The 20,122-nt window shown below is 38.6% G+C and overlaps 1 long non-coding RNA gene across 1 annotated transcript; it reads left to right on the forward strand.

Annotated features, from left to right (window-relative positions):
* Window positions 1-372: 372 nt before the first annotated feature.
* LOC121108447 lies at window positions 373-18,803 on the forward strand. Its single transcript, XR_005842964.1, has 3 exons — window positions 373-1,325; window positions 9,024-9,164; window positions 18,267-18,803. It is a non-coding gene; the product is annotated as an uncharacterized LOC121108447 (long non-coding RNA).
* Window positions 18,804-20,122: the final 1,319 nt, after the last annotated feature.

Below are 20,122 nucleotides of genomic sequence, written 5' to 3' on the forward strand. Positions count from 1 at the left end.
ACATATTTCAAAGAACCTCTTCTCCCTCCTATAAATTGGAGCGAGACAGCAGGCCACAGACAGTTGCTTCAATCTAATGAGCTATTTAGCCTAATGAACTGGAAAAGTTTTTCTGTGGTTCAGTCTTCTGGAGTTCCATACATATCCACTTCTAATTATATAAGTTTGAATCATGCTCTTTATCAGATTTTCTATGAAGCTCTTCTCCCACTTCTAAAAATCACGAGCCACTTATATACAAAAGCTTGTATGCAGAGCAGTTATTTTCTTCAATATGTAAACAGCTTTCTTACATGCAGGCCTAAATATGTCTTTATACCATAAATAACACTTAATGTGGCATGCATTACTGTCCTTGCTGCTTTAAGCAGAGTTTTCTCCTTCTGCACATAAACCTGTTCTGAAAGGCCTTGATTCATTTTAGTTCGGATAAATATACTTTACATTCAAACTGATTTTGGTATTCTGGCTCTGCTTCTAACAACAATTTTCTTCTCCATAGGGCATGGAAATGCAAAGTTTATCCCTGCGCAGATAACAATTGCTAGGGCTATGCTAAAGGCAACATTTAGGACCACAGGGGCTGAGTGATTCATAGGAATGTGCTGACTCTCTGCTGAGCTGTGATTTTCACTCAAGCAAGAAGAACCTTTAACAGTTGCAGCAAACCACGTGAAACGTCAAAGTGAAGTCACTCAAGTTCCTAGTACTTTAAGAGAGATTATTTCAACAGAAATTTTATTCCCCTTGAAAAAGAATGGAAGATTCTCCACCTATCTTTCATGAAAGAATGATTTATTTTTTACAGCTCCCTATCAGTCACAGAAGCTTTGATACTGGTTGATTAATCAAAGAGACTTTATCATCAATCACAGTGAAACATTTTTTTAAGTGCAGTTTTCCCCCGTGCCCCCAGACAAAAGACTTCACATCATTGTAACACAAGGACAAAACTGCAGCTTCCTAAGCAAAGCGGAATACACCTTCGCAGTGCATATTTCTGTAAGAAGAGAGAAAAATCCAATCCTCATGCCAAATTTTTGCTGTTGGATTCAGCTTTCTTGGACTTTGATGCTAAACTACTGTTAGCTATCAGTGATCATCACTGGGATTCGGTTAAATGTGCTTTGAAATTTATGGCTTGCTTTTATTTTGCTCTGCTGAAGGACAGATGAAGATGGACAACCATTTGGATGATGGAAATTAGCTAGAAAGGGACCTGTATTTTTATGAATTACCCCATTTTGGGGAGGTGGTTGTATCTGGACCCAAGAGTTGGATGCGATCCCTATGGGTCCCTGGCAACTCTGGATATTCTATATAAGGTTAGGCATTCTGCCAGTGCACAGCAGTCTTCTCTTACCCCATCCTGACCCCCAACAAACATGTATGAAAAATGCTTGGAATTCAAAATTAAATATTTTTATTTTATGCATGTGCCATTTTATGCATGTCACTAAACTGGGTGTATGAACCCAGTGTAGTGACATATTCCTATCATTATCCAGCAGCAGCATGCATATTCCACACATTTTATGCTTCATTTACTACTAAATTATTGGGGTTCTTTTGTCAAACATCAGCAATTCCAAGCTGTGAGGGTGAACACTTTCACAACAGTTTTGAAGAGCAAAACACTACATCCATACCTACTTTTTTAATAAAGGTTGCGAGATCTCTTAGAATGACAAAATTTTAAAGTATTTCTTCTTCTTTTTCCTCTTTTTTTGTTTTGTTTTGTTTTGTTTTGTTTTGTTAGACCAGCAACTTAGTGTCTAATGTTGAGGGAGTTGTCTAGAAAGTGGTTGGGAATGAGCAGGCCAGCATCTATATTCCCCATTGAACTAAAATAGGAAGGTGGATAGAGAGAGAGAGAGAGAGAGATTGAGAGAGATAAAGCAGTATTTTCTGGAACTTCTGCAAGTAATGATTTTCTCTGCTGGAACAGATCTTATGTTGTAAATTTTTACTTTTCTACATCCAACCCTCTGCGTAGTGTTGTAGTTTTGTGTCATCCTACTCACTTTTACAATGAGGTCGTGCAATTAAATTGCAAACTCGTCTTTTCTTATGTGTAGTTATGGATCTTGCAGCAACAGCATCATAACCACAGCTTGGGGGTCTAGAATCACTGCAATATGCATACTAGTGATCACTGCCACTCTACAGCACAGTGCTTCTTTCTGGTTATCCCAGTGTATCACCTCATCAGTTCTCTAGTGCTGATTTTTTTACCGTAATTTACCAAACAGTTTTGAGACTGAAGAACTAAGGGTTGATGTAGAGAATCATGGAACTGCGGACACGCTTGCATTGGAAGGGACCCTAAAGATCATCTAGTTATGCAAGAAAACTCTAGGAAGCCTGATTGTTATATTATATTGAAAATCACATTGTTAAAAATACAAAAGATGAACCTAATTCTGTGTTCATATACGTTTCCAGGCTCTGTGGGAAAAGTTAATTTGGTGGACTAGGTTGTGACTGCCAGCCTTTGGTAGAGCTATCACACAGCAGGTGATTAAAAGCAGCAAACTTTACTTGTTTATATCTGGGTATACATCATCTATGCTTTATTGCTAAAACAGTGTGGAAGATGTCTTTGCATCATCCTTTATACTTGTGTCCAAAGGAGAATAGGGAGTTTGTTCATGGCTTGTCAGGTTGTTTTGTCTTCCTCGTCATTCCTCACTGTAGGATCTTTTCAGAGAGTCATGGCCACCAGCCAGACATCTGTATCTTATTGCCTGCCTCTGTGATCTGATTCTTTCCAGTATGCTGTGCTTAGTACATCCTCACTTGTCCAGTACAACCCCAGGGACAAAGGAGGCCATATCAATGTCTTCAACATCCCTGGTTCTCACAATATGCTACCGTAAGATTTATGAAGATAGAATTCCCACAAGAAAGGAAGACATCTGTTCAAATGTTAGTGTGTAGGTTTTTGGAACTCTGTCTAAGAAAATGTGGTCTTGTTTTTAGCAGACATACTTGAGAGTGAAGCTTCCAGTAGTTTCCATGATTTCAACTTAAAAGAGCCATAATACAGAGCATATGTTTAGGAATACTTTAAAAGGTTTCATTTTACCTTCAGGTTTTCATGTGATTGAAGGAGGGGATAGGCTGGCAGGTGGGAGGTGAGCATTTACTTGCTGCTCTACATGCTGTTCCAGCCATGGGAGTCATAGGTTAAGGCAGAAAATAACTCTAGAAAAAAAATACACATGAATTAACATTCCTCATCAATATGTTTCTTCACCTGCACAGTAAATATCTATCAGCCACAACATTTGCTAGAAGCCATTGCATGCTGACAAGATGCAGAGCATAGAGATTTAACAATCCCAAACTCATTCTCAGGACATTGGACAGTGCTGATAAATTAGACTGTCACACTGAGAATATAGTGGGATTGAAATGAAAGGGAGTTGGCTCATTAGAAATTTTGACAGTGGCTCACTTGTCATTTAAATAACCGATGTCCAAATACAAGAACACTGAAAACACAGACTGTGGCACAGAGGTTTATAAACAATATTTTCTACTAATGGTTAAGCATAACTCCTAACAATCAGATAACTGTTAACATGTAACACGTGCCATACATTGTCTAACATTTATTTATAATGCAATCCTTTTCATAGGAATGTATTTTAGGAGCAAGGTGGGTAGATTTCAAGTGTGGAGTCAAAGCCCAGTGTACAGTATTCCCATCGTTTTTGTTTCTTGTTTTTCACACAAACACCAAAATGCTATCTTTTTTTTTTTTTTTTTTTTTAAATTTGAGTAGGATTCTCTCTTTTTTCCCATCACCAGTTTTGATTTAAATTTACACGTGAAACTGGTGGAGTTTTGAGTCTTAATCTCATCACTATCTAAAAAAGAGAAAGACACTTTAAAAAGCGCAAAGAGATTTTACAAAATTGAGTCCAGAGGGATTCATCTCCACCAGAACCACAAGGAAATTAAAATGTAGGCTCTCTTTCAGCATTCTAAGTGAACACTACACGTAACGTTCTTGGAATCTTCCCAGAATGTGAAATTCAAGCATTATAATCAACAGATACTATGAAAGGATAACAGGATATCCTATTACTTTTATGATGAAAGTATTATTCTCAGTATCTCATATCTGTGTGCACGTGACAAAGAAAAAGGAAGAAGCTATAGTATAAAGCCTTAACTCTTATTAGAAAACCATCTTTATACTTTTTTCCTAAAATTAATATACTATTGCAAATTTTATTTATTGGGTAAAGGTAACTATATAATGTTATTACCTTCAGAGAAAGAAATCAAGAAGCACTTGTCCTTATAAAAATTCTGACTATCACATTCCTTGAATCTGCAGCTTTTGCAGCTTAACTCTGTAGAACATATTTCCTTTCTTCCATAAATAATCAGAAACCGATGAACACCTGTGTGGCTTTCAGCGGCTTTCTTCTGCCTTGTACAGTGCAGTCATTGTGAAGCTCTAATGCTTTCTGGCAATCAAACACCCTCTTTCATCTAAGTATCTCAGAGAGGTTAACCAATCAGTAAGGCTCCACCATTCTCTGTGAAGTTCAGTGTTAACAACCTTTGTTTTTTGGTTTTTTTTCCCCAAAGAAATATGTACAGAGAAATACCTGCAATACGTAGAAATTACATGACTTGCTGGTCAATGTAAATAGTATCCCTGAGGAAGCTAGAGTAGACAGGATTAGATTTGAAGATGTCTGTTCTTTTCTTTTTAGCTCTTTTTGATGCTAAGTACCCTCCAGGCCATGGTTTGCACCAAAATTTTAAGTTAAGACATTTCCTCTTGTCTTCTATTATTATCTCCTCCCTCTGAGATAAGAATTTTTGTATATCATGTTAAATGATGAGAAGTAGTTGTCCTGCTGTTCCTGGCTTTGTTTATAATTTTGCATTTGCAATGTCATTTATGTCTTGGTAAGACAATATGGAGCATCAGGTTAACTTCATTATCTCAGTTCTGCTTAATTCTCAGTCACTGTTACAGAAAGGAACAATTTAGGATCATTTGTTTTGCCCATAAAATAAATTTGCATTTATACTTTCTGTATCAATTTGTCTCTTACATTGGCCGAAGTGATTTGTCCAGGAGTTTGCAGGAATGGCACCTTCACTTCAATGTATAATTAAGGTTGTCTGAATGTTAAATTTGATACAGATTATAAAAATATATACATTCATACTCAAGACAAATTTAAGGAAGATAATAAGGATGAATTTGAATGGTAAAATCTTTGAAGGTGTCATTCCTTCTCATGAACTTTTTCATCAGCCACTCTGAAAGGTCCTTGGTGCTTTACTGAACTTGAGAATGGTTTTTGGTTTGTAAGTTTTTAAAGGTAGTTCTATGTGATATTTTGTTAATCAAGCTTTCTGTTGTTTTCAGTGCAGATGTAGATTGCTTGTAGTGTGTATGCTGTGCAGGGAATACTAAACTTTAAATCTTCTATGTTCAGCTTCGTTCAGAATTAATCTGCATTATATCAGTAGGCTATGAGGTTACTAAGTATACCTTATCAATGTTCAGATGAAGGGGTAAAATTGGAGACAAAAGTAAAATAAGTTATTCTGAGTCTTTCAATAGAGATCTGAAATATTTAGTATGAGTTGTGTTCATTGAAACATTTAGTTATGAGAATGTCAGGAAACAATTATTTTCCTGAAATGTCCACATTTTTTTTTCTGGGAAAGCTGTTATATGTCAATATTCAGGAAGATAATAATTCCTTATTCAGCATGCTAGCCGTAGGAGAGGGTGGTGATGCACTGGAACAGGTTGCCCAGGGAGGTTGTGGATGCCCCATCCCTGGAGGTATTCAAGGCCAGGCTGGATGCAGCCTGGTCTGGTGATTGGCGACCCTGCACATAGCAGGGGGTTGAAATGAGATGAGCATTGTGATCCTTTTCAACCCAGGCCATTCTATGATTCTCTGATACTACGCTTCAGGCCAGATTGAATCACCAGTTCAAAGCACTCCAACCACCCACTATCTTATTGTGCCTAAGAAAATTAAGTCATAAAAATGAAGTGCTGATTATAAACATAAAACCCAATGGATTATAGAAAAAAAAAAAAAAAAAAAAAAACTTCAAGGAAATAATATGTTAATACCATTTTATTACTATCTTCTAGTAAAATAAAGTCAGTTTTTCCTTGCCTTTATCCCCTCTCTGTCTTATCCATATTCTGAGTTTCCATAATCCCTCATTGGTCTTGTAAGGCCTGTTATTGACAAACATGGGGCTCATTTCTCAGCCCTAAAGCTATTTTATGCTTGGATGACAAGATTCAGAGCTGTGAGGACATGCTGGGATTTTTAAAGCATCCTACTGAGAGTAAGTTTTTTGGGTTTTTTGGTTTTTGGGTTTTTTTTTTTTGTTTGTTTGTTTTTTTTGTTTTTTGTCGTAGCATCATTTAACTTAGTCTGTTTTTAAGTGAGCTTAGCTAGCTGTAGTCTGGAAGCTCTGATACTCAGCAAAATAACTCCACAAAACAAAGAATAAAATTATAATTATAACTTTTTTTTTTTCCTTAATGTGTACATCTGGAAAACAGCTTGTGCACTGTGTAAATGCTGCCATAACACTAGGATGAGATATGATATGATCCTTCAGGGCTATTTGATGTCTTTGCTGCATAGAGGACCCTGCAGGATTACACAGGGCTAGTTGCATTTGGGTAATGGCACTAGGTTCGTCTGTATTTCTGTCACTTACAATAGGCTCCAAGATGTTGTATCCAAGTCTGCATTTGGCTGCACGAATTTGTTGGGAGTGACCACAGAAATCTGTAGGCAGAATCCATCAGAAGTCAAGTGCTTGCTTCATGTTTTCTGATTGTGGCTGTCATACAAACTACGTGATCTCAAAGATGGCAGTAGCTGGTGATCTATATACATGTGTCTGATTCCTGTCTTCTTATTCAGCTTGCAACACCACTTGTAAATGCCTACCTGTACAAAGAGAGTGTGTTTAGATATAAGGCTAAGACTAACTCTCTTCAGAAATTGCCATAGGGCAATGAATGTTTTATCTGTAATGTGGAATTCAGATCTAGAAAGAAAGGCTCTTGTGATAGATGTTTGAACTGTTTTCAGTCAGTCTTATATATTTGAGTTGACATAGATGAGTCAAGGTGGAAGAATTAGTACTATGTTTATATCATATAACTAAGCAGATCCACTATTTTGACTTATATTGAACTACCCTACTCATGCACTGCCATTTTTGCAGATTGTTCAAAAACTTCTATGTTCATCTCCTTTTCTTTAAACTAGAGTTAGTACTGCCCAGTAATGGATAGATTCTATCTCAGTACCAAAGATGAAAGTGAACTTTAGTTTGATACCTTCATTATTTTCGAATTTTAAAGTAGATGTCCCAAGTGGGCCAAATACTAGAATCTCACAACTGAGTCTTGTGAATGCACTTGTGTATTCCTTCTGTCCCCATGTTTCATTTGACAACATTGTCGCTGGAGAAATTGACGTACACTGTGCATTAGAGTTTCTTAGGTTTCGTGGGTATTTTCAGATGAATTACAGCTGAAGTGTTTTGGGGGAAAAAGTGCATTAACTAGAGCTGTGGTTGAAGCCAGCAGAATATTTATAATTAATCAGTTACTATATTCAACCTGGTTTGTTGGTCCTCACTGAAGATAAACTGAGAAACAGGTTACATTTAATCATAGAATAGTAGAATTGCCTGGGTTGAAAAGGACCACAATGATCACCTAGTTTCAATCCCCTGCTATGTGCAGGGTCACCAACCACCAGACCAGGCTGCCCAGAGCCACATCCAGCCTGGCCCTGAATGCCTCCAGGGATGGGGCATCCACAACCTCCTTGGGCAACCTGTTCCAGTGCGTCACCACCCTCTGGGTGAAAAACTTCCTCCTAATATCCAACTTAAACCTCCCCTGTCTCAGTTTAAAACTATTCCTCCTTGTTCTATCACTATCCTCCCTTGTAAACAACTGTTCCCCCTCCTGTTTATATGCTCCCTTCAAATATTGTATTTAATTGTCCTGTCCCTCTGTACTATACAGTACTAATTGCTGTTGCGTTGAATGACCTATTTTTATTATATTTTTTGCCACGACTAATTAACAAGGAAATCAACATTAGCAATAATTTTATCATTTGGAGTAACTCACCCCAGATTTTAGGGCTAATTAGTGCTAACCTTCCTAGAGTTGGTATTGGCATAATTGGCATTTAATAAATTTCAGACTTTCCAAAGGATCATAACACTACTTATTAAGAATCTGTAGCTGTTTGGTAAGCTCAGAGAGGGTAATCTGTTACAAAATGATAGGTCAAATGCATGGCAAAGAACAGAAATAAATTTACTTAAATTTGTGTGAACAAAATCCCTGAATTTGAGGGAAGTGTGGATCAGTGATTAAAGTTAATATCTTAGAGTCACCTTATTTGGGTAACATAGGAGAAATTAGTTTCCGTTAAAATATGCCAGTAGTGAATGTGTATGGATAGCAGAATAAAATCTAGAGTCATATGACTGAGAACCCCAACCTTTTAAAGTTAGTAAGTCTTTCAATTGGCTGTGGTATGTTTGGAGGTACCACTGCTAATACTCCATCTGTATTTGGGTATAGGGCATTCAGGGCCTAAAGAAGGCCAAGAAGTTCAAGCAGCAAGCTCCTGCAGACATTTCTGTCTGTGATTCATCTAGAATGCTGTATTTTAGAGAGGATGAACCACCAAATGGAAGAAGTGGGCAGCATAAGTATGAGTGGAAGACATTATGGAGAACTGAACATTGAACAAGAGCTTAGACTCTGCACTACAGATTGCCCAGTTCTAAATTCACCATTCCCTCAGGACCTGTGAGTTTACAGTATGGTACAGACCTAAGTATGTATCTGCTGAGACACAATGCCCAGAAAGTTAACAGACTGTTTGTAAGGTGCAAGGCAGTTCCTAGCAGTTGTTCCACCTGTCTCGCATTCCTCTGCAGTAATTCTGATATTTGTCCTTGTGCAGAGTGGTGAGGAAACTCTGATGCCCATGGTGCCCCTGGAGAATACAGAGGAACTCAGAGGACACGAGACCAGACCAAGACCCAGCTTTTTTAGTGTTTACTTCCACAACCAAGATTACACAATCAGAAGCATGTATTTGAAGGTACTGTGGGAAATTCATGACAGTTCTGCCTGAGTATTTTCTGAGGAAATCAGCCTCAAGTCATCAAAATGCTTTCAATCACTGTCACAGACAGCTTAAGCCCTCAATCATGTTTGACTGATCATTGCAGGGGGGAGAGGTGCCTGAGGACTGGAAGGTGGAGTAACTGCTATTGATAGCAGGAGCAAATCTTTGATAATAATTGTCTACACCCATAAGGTACTACATTATCTGCTGGTGTTCCTCAAAAATGTTTTGGTACAAACAGCAGAACTCCAAAAGTAGATGTTTTCCAGTAACATTTCTGAGAAGCTACTGCTCAATGCAAACCATCTGCATGGCAAAGAGATGCCATTATTTATTATGTTCACAAATATTTTGCAAGGGACAAAAACAGCATCCCACAGCTGGCACAGCTCAGCATCAACTCTATTACATTTTCATTTTCTGTCAACAGCTATGAACTCTTTCACCACAGAAGGAAGTTACAAATGGGCAAATCCAAAGCAAAAATTCTGTGGTATCTGAAGATTAATACAGAATTCTAATTCTATTGGACTGATTCACACTTAATCTTGTTCAGAAATATAAAGGAAAAAGCAGCTCTCTATCCCGAAGGTCTACAGGTTTCTCATGCATCCCTTGACTCAGCTTTCATTTGGTTCAGAATTACTTCAAAGCTCTGACAGATGTAAATCCATAGCTGGTGTAAATGGCATGCCCTTCTGCTGCTGGAATTATACTGGTGTACACCAGCTGAGACATGTGCTACTGTATTTGAATCTGTTTGCCATTAGCTTACAAAAGCTAGAGGAGTGTGTGAATCCCTGTGTAAGTCCTGTAACTTCCATGCAGCATATATTCATCTTTATTGAAGAAAATCTAATGTGTGATTGGCAAACATTAAGGACTTTCAACTAAATTTCCACACAGAACTGAAAACACCCAGGCAAAATCCCTGCTCATAATTGCGTCAAAGATGTTCTTTCTCATTTCTGTCAGCACTGACCATTATCTTCAGCATGTACTGATATAAGATTAAGTTTTAATATGCATTTTATGGAAATACAAGGGCCAGTCCAAAAGTAATGCCTCCTATTTATTTCATTGAAAACTGCAACAGATACGAAGAGCATTACTGGATGGAGAAAATTCTCAGCTACAAAACACTGTTGTTCTACACAGTCACCACCATTACCTGTGCATTTTCACCAGCAATGAACAAGAGCTGCACACCACGCACGTAAAAACCTGCACCAGTGGAGGTGACCCACTGTCACCACTGCAAAAAGACAGCATCCACTGCCTCACTGTGGTCACATCCAATGTTTGGTCTCCATAAATGTTCAGCAAACATCGATGAATGCCAGTAGGTGTCATTTTTTCCAAATGGAGGAATTCAATGACATACCTTTACTCCATATGCACTTCCATGTCAGATGCCATTGTGTCAGACTGCCCCTCTGCTGCCAGCTGTCTCATGGCAACAAAATGTAATTGAATATTGGTGGAAAGGTTCAGGTTCTAATGCCATACTACCAACATCTGCCTCTGACATTGTGAGCTAATGTCATAAAATAGGAGGTATTACTTTTGGAGCAGCCTGTGTAGAAGGTGTGTTTGACTCTTTTTATCCCTCCATTAATATATGCGTATGAATATTAATACATGGGCACGGGTAGTCCATTTGAATTTGTACCGCATTTTTTAATCCTTTACATTTCCTGTAATTTTTCTCCACAGGTGTATGAGGGACCATATTTAGCTGCAGAATCCAAATGTTGCAGTGACAGTTGGCTGGCCAAAGTCTGTAGTCTTTCTTTTCTGGTTGCGGTGAAGATGATGTGGTTTTGCCCTCAAAGAAGTAGAAACATGATTTTCCTACTCTCCTAATTAGTTAGTAGAATGGGTAATCAGTGTAACTCTTTAAAATTGTAGGATTCAGAGGGTGTTAGGAAATTCAGAGATATGTTTACAAAAAAGTCATTCCTTTAACAGGAGAGATGCATGATAAATTTCATTTGTTTATTTCATACTTATTACCTCTCGTGCAGCACAGAATAGATCTGTTATGCATGAGCAGAAAGGAGATTAATCACTTTTTCTGTAACATAAAGGATAAGTGGTGGCTTAAACCATTTGTGATGGCCTGTACAAATCTCCAGTGGTTTACAAGTAATTTAGTGTATCTTTGCCTGAACGAAAAGATGAGAGTTTCAAGTGGAGATTAAACTCCACAAGAGTGATTTAGTATTAATTGACATCCACGTTCATGCATTGCTTAGGGTTGTTAAATAACTTTGACATGCCAGGATCTTGCCTGAGGACAAGTTGAGTTTGATGGTATTCCTATCACCATAGCAAGGGAGAATATTATCATTTACATTTGCAGTCAATGACATCTTTGTACGCGAGTCATTGCATAGATTATAGCTCCTGGTAGGTGAGCTGCTCTTAGATATCTTTGCAATATAACTTTCTCTAATTGCCTGAACACAGCGTTACTTGATCAGTGGGATAAGAAAAGGGAATAAATGTTCAAAGCAAGAAAATGTATTTGATCAAAATGGTCTGTAGTGAGCAACACTGCGGCATGAAATTCTATGTGTTCAAATATTAACTAGTCAGGCAACTGCTGGAAATCTAAGGCTGTAATAGGCACTTCATGTCGCTTGATTATAAATGGCTATTAAAAGCTTACTGTGTGAGAGTCTTTAAGCTTAATATCACAAAATTTCACAGAGATAGGTGAAGCCACCATCACAGAACACTGTTCTGCTCTGCTATTTAGAGAAATTGAGACTTATGTTGTCTCCTAAATTTTGGTTTCTTCAAACCCTTGAAATTCAGTATCTCATCCCAAATGGAGGTGTTCCTCTGCATCTGTGGGACTGATGAGCTGCAGGAAGAATACAGAGACATCATTAGAGAGGAAAATGGAAAACATCAATTAAAATCAAACCAGAGCATGAACAAAAGAAAAAGTTCTTCAGGCAGTCATCACACCTTCTTGATATTATGCTGAATTTTGGTTACAGGTTGCCCATCCGTACTCTGATGGTTTATTTTTGTGTGTGTGTGTTTTGAACATATTTCTCTTTACCCTTCAAAATCTATTTTGGCTGCCATTCAAAAAAATGTGTGCTTCCATAAGGCGTAAGTAAAACAAAAGCAGCTGCAAACTCTTTTTTTCTCTTGACAGTCAGTTCAGAAGTATGGAGAGCTGGGCATCTCTTGTGTGATTTCAAAGCTAATATTTGAGAGTTAGTCTTTGGCCATTAATATCTTCTGGACACTTATCCAGATTTTTAGTACCAGAAACATCTGGGATGATGCTTTGCTTTGAAGAGAGGTGTTTTTTTTTTCTGGCCTGAGGACCATTCATAATTTAGATCTTCAGAATAACCTGGAAATGGTACTCTAATGGTATTTTGTAAACCTTGTATTAGCCCAATGGTTAGAAGTGGGTTTTACTCTTTACAAGCAGAAAATATCCTGTTAGTTATTCTCTCAGGAACAGAGAGCAGAGCTTTACTTCTTTTTAGAGCTTCCAATCTCTGCTTAATAATATTCACAGCATTACATTGTGTCCTTTGAGAATTATGCACAAACAGGAATTTTGAAATTGTAAGTATACACCTTAAGAAAAAAAAAATGTTCACTGTAGCAGGAAAAGAAAATATGTTGAAGTACTATTAGTACATACTGAATATGAATTAGTATTTTGGCAAGATAAATAAATAAATAAAATCTTAACCGCCTAACAAATGCAAGGGCTTAATTCTGATTTCAAAGTAGCTGAGTCCCTGGAAAGAGAATGGACCGCTTCCAGCTTCAAGTAATGCGGCTGTGCTATGCCTCAGTAAGCAGTGCTGGATAGCATGCAGCTTATTGACTGGAAGCTCCTGGGGTCTTGAAGCCTTCGTAATGGGCATCTCAAAGCAGCAGCTCTCCTATAATAATACTGCTTTAATACAGCTGCAATACTGCAGAGTGCTGGCCAGAAAATCACCAGGGGAACTCATAAAATGTTATTTAACCTTTTGTTAATTTAAAGGCTCCAATATTATCTAATTTATTTATTATGTGAGGAAAGAGGCTGAAGTCAATTGCACAGTGGACTGTGAAATCTGTCTATGAGCTCCAGCACTACAATAAATTATGGATAGTGAAAGGCAGAGATTTAAGATTTAAAGTTTTAATCTAAAAGCTGACAAGGTATAGCATAATTTGTATTAGTGACAAGTATTGTACCTCAAAGAGAAGAAAAATATTTAAAGCCATGGTGAGTTCCCTTGAAAAATCTATCTAGGAACCAGGGGTGTAGTTTTTTGGTTTGGGATGTCTGTTTGTTTGTTTGTTTCTTCTCATTAGCAAATCCCAGAGGAATGCATTGAAATTTTGCATAAATATTTATTCTTTTTCTATTTGTTTTTAAACAATACACCTAACCTAAAGCAAACCACAGGGCTTTGTACATTACAATGGGATATTACTGTATTAGGAAATATAAACACATCTATCAACGTCAGTTGCACTGTGAAACTGCAGAAGCTGAGGATAATTTTAGAATTAAGAGAAAAAGGGTTTCTTGGATAAGAGCCTTCATATGTGAAGAAAGAGTGCAGCCGTGGTCTTGTATATGAGAAGTCAGTTTCAGCCTTGAATATATCAAGAAGTTTTTGAACAGTGAGGAAGTTCAATGCTTGGTCGTTGACTACTAGGAATTGCTGCTGCAGAGTAAAGAAATAACAAGGGCACCTTTTTTTGTTTTTTTGTTTTTTTGTTTTTTGCTTTGTTTTGTTTTGTTTATAAACTTTTAACCCGTTGTTCATTGTTTCCTGCTGGGAAAACTATAGTAGCAAGTTTACTTCCACTAAGATATATGAAATTAAAGAGAATGGGAATTTTGTTTGTTTGTTTACTAGTTCACTTGTCAACTTGTTTGTTTTGGGGAGTACAGGATGCCCATTTTTGATGTAATTCACTTCTGTGCAAGCAGGGGTTAGAACTGTGCAGACCAGCTGTGTGACTGAATGGCTTAAAATTTTTATACAAAAGAAATCTCCTTGTTGTGAATGACATCCTGTTTGCAAAGCAGTCAGAAGTAGAGTGAGGCAAAGGTGCATGGAAGGGGAGTACTGTATGTGATGTGTCAGAAAACTTGGACCAACTCCACTTTAAATGTTGATTAAATGCATTCCTGTTTATGTCTCATGTCATTATGACTTCAGATTAATTGAATAAGGTGAATACAACAATGCAAAATAATTCCTAGACTTTGTGGGATTTTTTTGGTTGGAGACAAGAGCAGGTGGTGCAGCTGAGTCTGGAACCATGCTGTTTACAAGACCTCATGTTCACAGTGAGCTCTTCTTCATTAATACTTAGATCAGTCCACTGAGATTCTAAGACTTATTTTGAACTACAGAGATTTAAATGAGGAAAAGACCTGTGCTGGCCCATACCTTGGCCCAGTTCTTCCATTTTTAACTTTCTGTGTCAGTATCTTCGTAACGGCTGTTTACAAGGGTGGATAGTGATAGGACAAGGGGGAATGCTTTTAAACTGAGACAGGGGAGTTTTGGTTAAATGTTAGGAGGAAGTTTTTCACCCAGAGGGTGGCACAATGGAACAGGCTGCCCAAGGAGGTTGCCCCATCCCTGGAGGCATTCAAGGCCAGGCTGGATGTGGCTCTGGGCAGCCTGGTCTGGTGGTTGGTGACCCTGCACATAGCAGGGGGGTTGAAATGAGATGAGCATTGTCATCCTTTTCAACCCAGGCCATTCTATGACTCTATGATTCTATAAGCAATTCCAGTTATACTACTAAGTGATGCCCTGCATGATCATGACTGAATGTTGTGCCAAATGAGGTTGAAAGGAACTTGTGTGAACTTGTCCTGCTTCATAATGAGAGGATCCTGTCTCGAGCAGAAAAATTTCCAAAATCAGGCATCAAGTGGACAATGGAAAATTGAGGCAGAAGTTGCAATGAGTCATGCAAACAGTGCTAACTCTTGGGGTATGCTTGCATATCTATTTTTGTAAGCCCAGATATTCTGGGCTTCTATGTACCAAGTACAGCTGCAAGTAAAAGGGGTTCTTCAGAACACTTGTTTAATGTTAAAATCCAAGGGCTGTTTGCCATTGGAAAGCTTTAAAGCCTAATTTCTTCTTTATTTTCAGTGTACTAAAGCAACCTTTTTATTGCCCTGTTTGAAATGTATGCTGGTGTCTTCTTATAACCCTCTCTTCCTCCAGCCACTTGAGCTGGAAAGTGTGCTGGCATATCCCACCGTTCCCTCACTCTTCAAACACCTGGACTTCCGTTGAGAGTGCAGCCTGGGAATACTCACATGCAGGCCTTGTAACAGATATTCTTCATGTCTAGTGTCAGAGCGTAGGGCTACAAAGTGCTCCACCTCCTCCAGTTTAGATGTAGTCTTTGCTTATCAAATCGAGGAATACACTTAAATGCAGGCAGCTGTGATTCACAAGCATTGTCAATTTAGTAAAAGCTACACACGTATGCCTTGGATCCATTGCCCTTGGCAGTTCATGTGATCTCCGCAGTTACTATGCAGCCCTGTAAGTGAATGGTGATGAGACCTCTGTGTCTAGGAAGTATATTCAGAGGTACATTTCTGTAGTGTACAGACTCTGTCGCTGTGCAGATGCTTCTCTGCTTCTCTCTTTCATACCCTAAAAATATCTGTCTCTGTGTATTGGAAGTGGTAGATAACAATCTTTCTTGGCTCAGCAGTTTAATCTTTCCAGAGGAAAAGAAACCACCCAATTAAACACACTCATAAATTAACTTGACAGCCCACATAGAGGAGCTGCCATGCTTTCCAGAACTGTTTAAATTGTTCATGAGTTCTGAGTCCCTGCAAGCAGAGGCCAGAAAGGAACATTACAAGCCCCTATGGAAACCGTGTTCCTTCTTTATTTTTCACGCTTGCTGTCATCACACTTGGTGGAGGCAATAGTTACGCACTTCTCTTTCCTGGTGGAGTCATTATGCTAAAGAAGCCTCCTGTGCTCTCTCATATAAACATATTCTTAGCAAGGTGGCTGAGATCACTGCTGGCCCATTCATCACATTCACACACGCACATACTCAAAAAAAAAAAAAAAAAAATTATAAAAATGCTGGCTATGCAGATTTGAAGTCTGCTGAAGTTTACAGCTGAGAACAGGATATTTCTCCACATTTTTTTCTCTCAGCTGTCTTATTCCCTGGCATCTGAATTGCAGGAGGAAGACTGGGGTAAATTAGGGCCGTGTATTACTCCCACAAATACAGAATATAATATTTAGTGTCTGATGAAAGCCTGCAAAAGAAAGAAGGACAGTGGGCATCTTGTCCAGCTCAGGCTGCGTATTGTTGTAATGATTAATTTCTGAAAGGGTGAGTGTAATCAGATGCAGTATGTCAGTTCTGTTTCCAGAGGATGTACGGATAAATATTTTGGTTCTCTCCTTGGTCATGCATTTGTAGCCATCTTACTGGAGAACCTTTGGGAGAGACATGCATTGAGGAACTCAGAGGTACATGTGTAGAACAGTCCTGATAATATTTTTGTGAATGGACTATTTATTCTGACTGTATCCAGCTGTAGGCATTCTCATGCACTCACTGCACAGAGAAGGCTGTGCACTGTTGAAGCTTAGCACAATGTGACACCACAGATAAGATGCTCTGCTTCTGAGTCCAGCAGCACTTTACCTTCTGTGAGCTGGGGCAGTGCATCAGCACGAGCATAGTGATGGCTGAAATCAGCGCATGCCCTCAGAGCATGAAAACACCCTTCTGTTTGCACAGGAAAACTCCATCACAAAGCATGCAGTCACCGTACAGTTTTAGACTGTGTAGCTCTCCTGACTCTGTGGCCAGCAAGATGCTGGTTCAGTGTCCTGTGTCGGTTCACTGAGCTGGATGCATTTCTCAAAGACCGATGACACGGCTCAGTCATCAAGGCTTCAACATGAGCATAACCCCCATTGCTTTCCGTTATGCAGTATGCAAACAGTAATCACTTGTTCTTCACAGTGCAGAGTAATCAGATCCATTTTATTCCCAGCACTGCTTAAATATTTTGAAATACATTTTCTTAAAATGCCTAAAACACTTATTAAAATCCTGTAAGCTTCTAATCATGTCGCCTTTCTGACTTCACATTAGCCTGCTTTGTCACACAGTCACAGTGAGAGATGGCCATTGTTTGGTGTGATGTTCCTAAGTCAATCGATGCACCCAGTCAAAGGGGGAGTGAAGTTCATTTTTTTCTCATTTTACAGATAAAGAACTAGAAATTTGAGATGGTGTATGTTTTTAGACTGATCCTATCTGATAATCCTTTCATTTAGCCAGGCTGTGAACTGCGGTGTTGGAAATCAGTGCAGTGTCAATTAATTTTTCCCATTCTTTAATAAACCTTTGCTACCTTTTGGTTTTTTTTTCTGTCTTCCTCTACTCATATGACACCTCTTTAGAAACTTAATAACAATTATACAAATTGTTCCTTTCGTTTCTGCACTGAAAATCTTTCTACAGGTGAATTCCGAAGAATGCTCAAAATCAAAATTTGCAATATTAATTGCTAACATCAAGACCAGAACATTTTGGAACCCAGTTCCTTGCCTGTTGGAGGGCTGTAGTCTATACACGTTGAAGTCTGCTGCTAATACTTTTTGGTTATCAGTGCTCATAGTCAGTGTGCTGAGGAAAAGGGTGGTGCTGTTACATCACATTAGCAAATTATGGAAATCATGCAACCCTGTGAAAAAGAAGAAACAGATGCATGGGTTGATTTATAGATGTGTCTGTAATTAGAGCAGTTGCTAAGAAAATAACAGATTTTTCTTTGCTTCTGGGGTAGTGCTTAAGCTACTTTGTAATTTTCACAATGTGAGCTGTAGAATTAAGAATTTAGCTTGAAACCCAACGTGTTACCTTTACAAGTTCATCTGCAACACTTTGATGTACTGTCGTTTCCATACCAGTGATAGCTCTGAATCATAATGATCTAAAATAAATTTCAGCCATTGTTCATTTGCCTATCAGCTCAGTTTCTGAATGCATCTTCTCTGTCCTCAGCCAGCTCCAAGCCAGCGACACAGGCTCTGCTGATGGAACCCAGCTGCTTATAGGACTCAATGAGGGAGTACGTCTGCTGCAGATTTTTAGACCTGCATCCTCAGTACTTCAGGAAGCTGAGAAACCCATAAGACATTTGGAAATGTTCCTCAGTAATTTTTTTATTTTAACAAATGCAAGTGAAGAACACTTCACTAGTGGTTGGCAACCCTGGCCATGGCAGGTGGGTTGGAATTGGATGATGTTTAAGATCTCTTCAAATCCAATGCATTCTATGATTCATAAGCCTGTGAACTCATAGGAATAGCTGTTGTGACGTCCACAGCACACTGAGGCTCTCTCATCTTGGCATAGAGAATGGGGAGGGGGGATGAAGCCTGTAGGAGGGTGGCTCAGAGAGCAAGAATTTGTGAGCTCGAGTGCTATGTGCACAACCGAGGCTATGAGACCTTGAGGCTGTCAAAGCAGGAAGAAAAACTGAGGCTTCAGTTAAGATAAGGGGGTAGCTAGCCTGGGAAGAGATCAAGACAGTGGAATGCGAAGAACAGTGAAAAAAAAAGCCATGTGATGATTAATGCGAGCAAGATGTGTGATTTGTGTGTGCTAACCAATTATAAATTGCTGTGTGTACCTGTATTTCTGTATAAGTACGAGCTGATTCAGGCAATAAAGTTCCTCTGGAAGTTTCCACCATTACTTCTGTGAAGATGCGTGGATTCATTCAGGCTGCCTTCCTTGAGAAACCCAAAATGTAAAGAGTTGCACCAACTTTGTCCATGAATGAGCTGCAACAGGGAGAGCTTGGCACAGTGCTGAGGAACATAGTTTGTAAGACAAGGAGTAAACAGCACTGAATATCGAATGTGTTTCTATTTTTATTTATGTGCTAATATGACCATATTAGATGTATTTAATGCATCCCTCCCTTTGATAGAGTACTACTGCAGGGAGTCTGAGGAACTTATCACAAGGAAGGCTGCAAGCAGGATCTGAAATGTTTTTGTCTGGAGCCTAAGTGATGCCTGAGGTAAAACTGCACTGTGTTAAAGTAACAATAATTAGCTCCTCCTGGCTTTCCCCAGTAAAAGAAATTGAATTTCAATTGACGTTGAGTGGGAATAGTTGTGGAGCAGCAATTGTAATTGCTGTGACACTGTATATTTTTGTACCAGGCTCAGAAGCCAAGAAAATGTGTTGTCGTAAATTAGAGTATGATCAAAGGATGCATTTCGGGTGGGGAGGACAGCATATATGATGATTATCACAAGCTTAACAGCACTAAGCTGAATGGTTTTATTAGGGCTGCTTGTATGCACTAGAAAGGATACAGGAGTGTACTGTTCTGTTAGATACAGCACTACATGGATGAAGCTTCCTTTCTGCAGCTTAATAGCAGCATCCCCTACAGTAAATCAAATGTTGATTTAATCATTTGTTATGCTAGGAGGTGGATATTTAAAAGATATTTGGAGAACTTAGGGTTATATGCTTTGTGCTGATTTTAAATGATAGAGAGCTCATTAGCCCGAGGCAAATGGTATAAGAATCTCCTTAGTCAAACTCCCAGCTGTTAGTTATCCTCACTGTTAGACAGCTTTTTCCGACCTCTAATCTAACTACCAGGAACATAATCCCATCTCATTCCCAGAAGACAAACTGAAAAATTTATTCGCTTATTCTTTGCTGAACCTTCTTCAAATATGTTTTGACTATTTAAATCTTTCTTGTCTCTTTCGTCAAAGCTACAGAGCCCACAGTCTTATATACTTTCCCAATTTCACAGATCCATTAATTTATCCAACTGATCAGCATTTTTATTTACTTAGTACTCCCAACTCAATGGGGCACAGTTTTAG

This window comes from Gallus gallus, chromosome Z (assembly GCF_016699485.2).
Source record: "Gallus gallus isolate bGalGal1 chromosome Z, bGalGal1.mat.broiler.GRCg7b, whole genome shotgun sequence".
Classification (NCBI taxonomy): domain Eukaryota; kingdom Metazoa; phylum Chordata; class Aves; order Galliformes; family Phasianidae; genus Gallus; species Gallus gallus.